The sequence below is a fragment of the Mustelus asterias genome, chromosome 10 (assembly GCF_964213995.1).
Source record: "Mustelus asterias chromosome 10, sMusAst1.hap1.1, whole genome shotgun sequence".
NCBI lineage: Eukaryota > Metazoa > Chordata > Chondrichthyes > Carcharhiniformes > Triakidae > Mustelus > Mustelus asterias.
Window position 1 is genome coordinate 125825038 of NC_135810.1, and position 8146 is coordinate 125833183.

Consider the following 8146-nt stretch of genomic DNA (forward strand, 5'->3'; position numbering starts at 1 on the left):
GACTTTCCTCCTCACTACCAATTTGTGTGTCATCTATGAACTTACTGATCATACCCCCACATTCACACCCCCACACTCACGTCTAGATCATTAATGTACACTACAAGCAAGGAACCCAGCACTGATCCCTGCGGAACACCACTGCATACAGGCTTCCAGTCACAAAAACAATCTTTGACCTTCACTCTCTGCCTCCGGCACTAAGCCAATTTTGGATCCAATTTGCCAAATTGCCCTGGATGCCGTGGGCTCTTAGCTTCTTGATAAGTATCTCATATGGAACCTTGTGAAAAGCCTTACTGAAGTCCATGTCGACTACATCAACTGCACTACCCTCATCTACACACTGAGTCACCTCGTTGGAAAATTCACTCAGATTTATTAGTCATAGAGGTTTCCAGCATGGAAACAGGCCCTTTGGCCCAACTTGTCCATGCCGCCCATTTTCTTTTAAACCCCTAAGCTAATCCCAATTGCCTGTATTTGGCCCATATCCTTCTATACCCATCGTACCCATGTAACTATCCAAATGCTTTTTAAAAGACAAAATTGTACCCACCTCTAGTACTACCTCTGGCAGCTTGTTCCAGACACTCACCACCCTCTGTGTGAAAAGATTGCCCCTCTGAACACTTTTGTATCTCTCCCCTCTCACCTTAAACCTATGCCCTCTAGTTTTAGACTCCCCTACCTTTGGGAAAAGATATTGACTATCTAGCTGATCTGTGCCCCTCATTATTTTATAGACCTCTATAAGATCACCCCTCAGCCTCCTACGCTCCAGAGAAAAAAGTCCCAGTCCATCCAGCCTCTCCTTATAACTCAATCCATCAAGTCCCGGTAGCATTCCAGTAAATCTTTTCTGCACTCTTTCTAGTTTAATAAATATCCTTTCTATAATAGGGTGACCAGAATTGCACACAGTATTCCAAATGTGGCGTAACCAATGTCTTGTACAACTTCAGCAAGACGTCCAACTCCTGTGTTCAATGTTCTGACCGATGAAGCCAAGCATGCCGAATGCCTTCTTCACCACTCTGTCCACCTGTGACTCCACTTTCAAGGAGCTATGAACCTGTTGATAGTGAGAACCTTTTTCCTCGGATGGCGATGGCTAGCACGAGGGGACATAGCTTTAAATTGAGGGGTGAGAGATATAGGACAGATGTTAGAGGTAGGTTCTTTACTCAGAGAGTAGTAAGGGCGTGGAATGCCCTGCCTGCAGCAGTAGTGGACTCGTCAACATTAAGAGCATTCAAATGGTTATTGGATAAACACATGGATGATATTGGAATAGTGTAGATTAGAGGGGCTTTAGATTGGTTCCACTGGTCGGCGCAACATCGAGGGCTGAAGGGCCTGTACTGCGCTGTAATGTTCTATGTTCTATGTACCCCTAGATCTCTTTGTTCTGTAACCCTCCCCAACGCCCTACCATTAACTGTGTGAGTCCTGCCCTGGTTCAATCTACCAAAATGCATTACCTCGCATTTGTCTAAATTAAACTCCATCTGCCATTCGTCAGCCCACTGGCCCAATTGATCAAGATCTCATTGCAATTGGAGATAACTTTCTTCACTATCCACTCTGCCACCAATCTTGGTGTCATCTGCAAACTTACTAAACATGCCTCCTATATTCTCATCCAAATCATTAATATAAATGACAAATAACAGTGGACCCAGCACTGATCCCCGAGGCACACCGCTGGTCACAGGCCTCCAGTTTGAAAAACAATTCTCTACAACCACCCTCTGGCTTCTGTCAAGAAGCCAATTTTGTATCCATTTAGATACCTCACCCTGGATCCCGTGAGATTTAACCTTATGCAACAACCTACCATGCAGTACCTTGTCAAAGGCCTTGCTAAAGTCAATGTTGACAACATCAACTGCACTGCCCTCATCTACCTTCTTGGTTCCCTCTTCAAAAAACTCAATCAAATTTGTGTGATCTTCCGGAATCTTCTGTCTTCTTTGATGATTTCTTCTGTTCGGAACTTCTGGCTTCTTTTTGTATTATAAGGAGAGTCTGGATAGACTGGGACTTTTTTTTCTGGAGTGTAGGAGGCTGAGGGATGGCCTTATAGAGGTCTATAAAATAATGAGGGGCACAGATCAGCTAGATAGTCAACATTTAGACAGTTACCTGGGTAAAATGGGTATAGAGGGATATGGGCCAAATACGGGTAATTAGGATTAGCTTAGGAGTTTTAAAAAAAAGGGTGGAATGGACAAGTTGGGCCGAAGGGCCTGTTTCCATGCTGTAAACCTCTATGATTCTAAGATAAAACCTGGTTGTATTTATGGAGTGACTAAGAATTCCATTTTGTTGTTAATGAGTGGGAATTGTATTTATCTAAGCAGCATTCCATTAGAATCGTGATTTGATTTGATTTGATTTATTATTGTCGCATGTATTAACATACAGTGAAAAGTATTGTTTCTTGCGTGCTATACAAAGCATACCGTTCATAGAGAAGGAAAGGAGAGAGTGCAGAATGTAGTGTTACAGTCATAGCTAGGGTGTAGAGAAAGATCAACTTAATGCAAGATAAGTCCCTTCAAAAGTCTGACAGCAGCAGGGAAGAAGCTGTTCTTGAGTCAATTGGTATGTGACCTCAGACTTTTGTATCTTTTTCCCAACGGAAGAGAATGTCCGGGGTGTGTGGGGTCCTTAATTATGCTGGCTGCTTTGCCAAGGCAGCGGGAAGTGTAGACAGTGTCAATGATGGGAGGCTGGTTTGCCTGATGGATTGGGCTACGTTCATGACCCATTGTAGTTCCTTGCGGTGCTGGGCAGAGTAGGAGTCATACCAAGCTGGGATACAAGCGGAAAGAATGCTTTCTATGGTGCATCTGTAAATGTTGGTGAGAGTCATAGCTGACATGCCAAATTTTCTTAGTCTTCTGAAAAAGTGGAGACATTGGCGCGTTTACTTATCTATAATGTCGGCATGGGGGTACCAGGACAGGTTGTTAGTGATCTGGACACCTAAAAACTTGAAGCTCTCGACCCTTTCTACTTTGTCCCCATTGATGTAGACAGGGGCATGTTCTCCTTTACGCTTCCTGAAGTCGATGACAACTTCCTTCATTTTGTTGACATTGCGGGAGAGATTATTGTTGCCGCACCAGTTCACCAGATTCTCTATCTCATTCCTGTACTCTGTCTCGTCATTGTTTGAGACCCGACCCAATACAGTGGTGTCGTCAGCAAACTTGAAAATTGAATTGGAGGGGAATTTGGCCACACAGTCATAGGTGTATAAGGAGTTTAGTAGGAGGCTGAGAACACAGCCTTGTGGGGCACCGGTGTTGAGAATGATCGTGGAGGAGGTGTTAACATAAGAACTGGGAGCAGGAGTAGGCCATCTGGCCCCTCGAGCCTGCTCCGTCATTCAATAAGATCATGGCTGATCTTTTTGTGGACTCAGCTCCACTTACCCGCCATAACCCTTAATTCCTTTACTGTTCAAAAATGTATCTATCCTTGCCTTAAAAACATTGTGAGGTAGCCTCAACTGCTTCACTGGGCAGGGAATTCCACAGATTCACAACCCTTTGTGTGAAGAAGTTCCTCCTCAACTCAGTCCTAAATCTGCTTCCCCTTATTTTGAGGCCATGCCCCCTAGTTCTAGTTTCACCCGCCAGTGAAAACAACTTCCCTGCTTCTATCTTATCTATTCCCTTCATAATCTTATATGTTTCTATAAGATCTCCCCTCATTCTTCTGAATTCCAATGAGTATAGAACATAGAACATAGAAAGCCACAGCACAAACAGGCCCTTCGGCCCACAAGTTGCGCCGATCACATCCCCACCTCTAGGCCTATCTATAGCCCTCAATCCCATTAAATCCCATGTACTCATCCAGAAGTCTCTTAAAAGACCCCAACGAGTTTGCCTCCACCACCACCGACGTCAGCCGATTCCACTCACCCACCACCCTCTGAGTGAAAAACTTACCCCTGACATCTCCTCTGTACCTACCCCCCAGCACCTTAAACCTGTGTCCTCTCGTAGCAACCATTTCAGCCCTTGGAAATAGCCTCTGAGAGTCTACCCTATCCAGACCTCTCAACATCTTGTAAACCTCTATCAGGTCACCTCTCATCCTTCGTCTCTCCAGGGAGAAGAGACCAAGCTCCCTCAACCTATCCTCATAAGGCATGCCCCCCAATCCAGGCAACATCCTTGTAAATCTCCTCTGCACCCTTTCAATGGCTTCAACATCTTTCCTGTAATGAGGTGACCAGAACTGCGCGCAGTACTCCAAGTGGGGTCTAACCAGGGTCCTATAAAGCTGCAGCATTATCTCCCGACTCCTAAACTCAATCCCTCGATTAATGAAGGCTAGTACGCCTTCTTGACCGCATCCTCCACCTGCGAGGCCGATTTAAGAGTTCTATGGACCCGGACCCCAAGGTCCTTCTGATCCTCTACACTGCTAAGAATGGTACCCTTCATATTATACTGCTGCTTCATCCCATTGGATCTGCCAAAATGGATCACCACACACTTATCCGGGTTGAAGTCCATCTGCCACTTCTCCGCCCAGTCTTGCATTCTATCTATGTCTCGCTGCAACTTCTGACATCCCTCCAAACTATCCACAACACCACCTACCTTGGTGTCGTCAGCAAACTTACCAACCCATCCCTCCACTTCCTCATCCAGGTCATTTATGAAAATGACAAACAGCAAGGGTCCCAGAACAGATCCCTGGGGCACTCCACTGGTCACTGACCTCCATGCAGAGAAAGACCCCTCCACAGCCACTCTCTGCCTTCTGCAGGCAAGCCAGTTCTGGATCCACAAGGCAACAGCCCCTTGGATCCCATGCCCTCTCAATTTCTCAAGAAGTCTTGCATGGGGGACCTTATCGAACGCCTTGCTGAAGTCCATATAGACCACATCCACCGCTCTTCCTTCGTCAATGTGTTTGGTCACATTTTCAAAGAACTCAACCAGGCTCGTAAGGCACGACCTGCCCTTGACAAAGCCGTGCTGACTACTTTTGATCATACTAAACTTCTCTAGATGATCATAAATCCTGTCTCTCAGGATCCTCTCCATCAACTTACCAACCACTGAGGTTAGACTCACCGGTCGGTAATTTCCCGGGCTGTCCCTGTTCCCTTTCTTGAATATAGGGACCACATCTGCAATCCTCCAATCCTCCGGAACCTCTCCCGTCTCCATCGACGATGCAAAGATCATCGCCAAAGGCTCCGCAATCTCCTCCCTCGCCTCCCACAGTAACCTGGGGTACATCCCATCCGGTCCCGGCGACTTACCAACCTTGATGCCATTCAATAGTTCCAACACATCCTCTTTCTTTATGTCCACATGCTCGATCCTTTCTGTCCACCGCAAACCAGCAGTACAACCACCCAGATCCCTTTCCACCGTGAATACCGAGGTAAAGTATTCATTAAGCAGCTCCGCCATTTCTAACGGTTCCGCACAAACTTTTCCCCCTTCACCTTTTAAGGGTCCTATGCCTTCACATCTCATCCTTTTACTCTTGACATATTTGTAGAAAGCCTTGGGATTCTCCTTAATCTTACCCGCCAAGGCCTTCTCATGACCCCTTCTCGCTCTCCTAATTTCCTTCTTAAGCTCCTTCCTACATCCCGTATACTCCTCTAAATCCTTAACACCTCCTAGCTCTCTGAACCTTCTGTACGCCTCTCTTTTCTTATTCACCAGGTTCATCACAACCTTCGTGCACCACGGTTCCCGTACCCTACCAACACCCCCCTGTCTCATCGGAACGTTGTCATGCAGAGCTCCAGACAAACATTCCTTGAAAATCCTCCACTTTCCTTCGGTACTTTTCCCCAAGAATGCCTCCTTCCAATTTACCCGTCTAATTTCCTCCCTGATGACACTGTATTTCCCTTTACTCCAGAGAAACACTTTCCTAGCCTGCCTGATCCTATCTCTTTCCAATGCTATCGTGAAGGAGATAGAATTATGATCGCTATCCCCAAGATGCTCACCCACCGAGAGATCCTCCACCTGTCCAGGTTCATTAGCCAGCACCAAATCAAGTACAGCCTCTCCTCTAGTAGGCTTATCCACATACTGTGTCAGGAAACTCTCCTGGACACACCTAACAAACTCCTCTCCATCCAAACCCCTAGCCCTAGGGATATTCCAATCTATGTTTGGGAAATTAAAATCTCCCATCACGACAACTCTGTTATTCCTACATCTCTCCAGGATCTGTTTCCCCATCTGATCCTCAACATCTCTGTTACTATTGGGCGGCCTATAGAAAACACCCAGCAACGTTACCGACCCCTTCCTGTTCCTAACCTCCACCCACAGAGACTCCGTAGTCAATCCCTCCACGGCGTCCACCTTCTCTACAGCCGTGACACTATCCCTGATCAACAGTGCCACTCCCCCCCTTCTCTTGCCTCCCTCCCTGTCCTTCCTGAAACATCTAAAACCCGGCACCTGAAGCACCCAGTCCTGTCCCTGAGACATCCAAGTCTCCGTAATGGCCACCACATCACAATTCGAAGCAGCAATCCACGCTCTAAGCTCATCCACTTTATTCACTACACTCCTGGCATTAAAATAGACACATCTCAGACCTTCAGCCTGAGCACTTCCCTTCTCCATCACTCGTCTAACCTCCCTCTTACCCTGTTTACATTCCTTATCTATTTGCGAGCTAACCTCCTCGCTCTCAGTCCCCTCATTTCGATTCCCTCCCCCCAACCTTTCTAGTTTAAAGTCTCTCCAGTAGCCTTAGCCAACCTTCCCGCCAGGATATAGGTATAGCCCCAGTCTACTTGGGCTCTCCTCATAAGCCAACCCTCTCAACTCCAGAATCAACCTAGTGAATCTCCTCTGCACCCCCTCCAGTGCCAGTATATCCTTGTTGTTGCCTCTCCTTACTGATTGTGGTCTGTGAGTTAGGAAGTTCAGGATCCAGTCGCAGAGGGAGGTGCCGAGGCCCAGGCCATGGAGTTTGGAGATGAGTTTCGTGGGAATAATAGTGTTGAAGGCTGAGCTGTAGTCAATAAATAGGAGTCTGACATAGATGTCCTTGTTATCTGGGTGTTCTAGGGTTGAGTGCAGGGCCAGGGAGATGGCGCCTGCTGTAGACCTGTTGCAGCGGTAGGCAAACTGTAGTGAATCCAGTTGGTCCGGGAAGCTGGAATTGATTCGTGCCATGACTAACCTTTCAAAGCACTTCATAATGATGGATGTCAGAGCCACCGGCCGATAGTCATTAAGGCACGCTGCTTGGCTTTTCTTAGGTACCGGGATGATGGTCGTCTTCTTGAAGCAGATCGGGACCTCAGATTGTTGTAAAGAGAGGTTGAAGATGTCTGTGAATCTCCCGCCAGCTGATCCACACAGGATCTGATAACAACCCAGACACCACCATTACCATCCCTGGATATGTCCTGTCCCACCGGCAGCACAGACCCAGCAGAGGTGGCAGCACAGTGGTATACAGTCGGGAGGGAGCTGCCCTGGGAGTCCTTAACATCGATTCCAGACCCCGTGAAGTCGCATGGCTTCAGGTTAAACATGGGCAAGGAAACCTCTTACTGGTTACCACGTAACGTCCTCCTTCGGCTGATGAATCAGGATTCCTCCATGTTGAACAACACTTGGAGGAAGCGCTGAGGGCGGCAAGGGCACAAAATGTACTCTGGGGGGATTTCAACGTCCATCACCAAGAGTGGCTCGGCAGCAGCTTTACTGATCGAGCTGGTCGGGTCCTAAAGGATATAACTGCTAGACTGGGTCTGCAGCAGGTGGTCAGAGAGTCATAGAGGTTTACAGCATGGAAACAGGCACTTCGGCCCAACTTGTCCATGCTGCCCTTTTTTTTAAACCCCTAAGCTAGCCCCAATTGCCCGCATTTGGCCCATATCCCTCTATACCCATCGTACCCATGTAACTATCTAAATGCCTTTTAAAAGTCAAAATTGGACCTGCCTCTACTACTACCTCTGACAACTTGTTCCACTCACCATCCTCTGTGTGAAAAAATTCCTCCTCTGCGCCCTTTTGTATCTCTCGCCTCTCACCTTAAACCTATGCCCTCTAGTTTTAGACTCCCCTACCTTTGGGAAAAGATATTGACTATCTAGCTGATCTGTGCCCCTCAT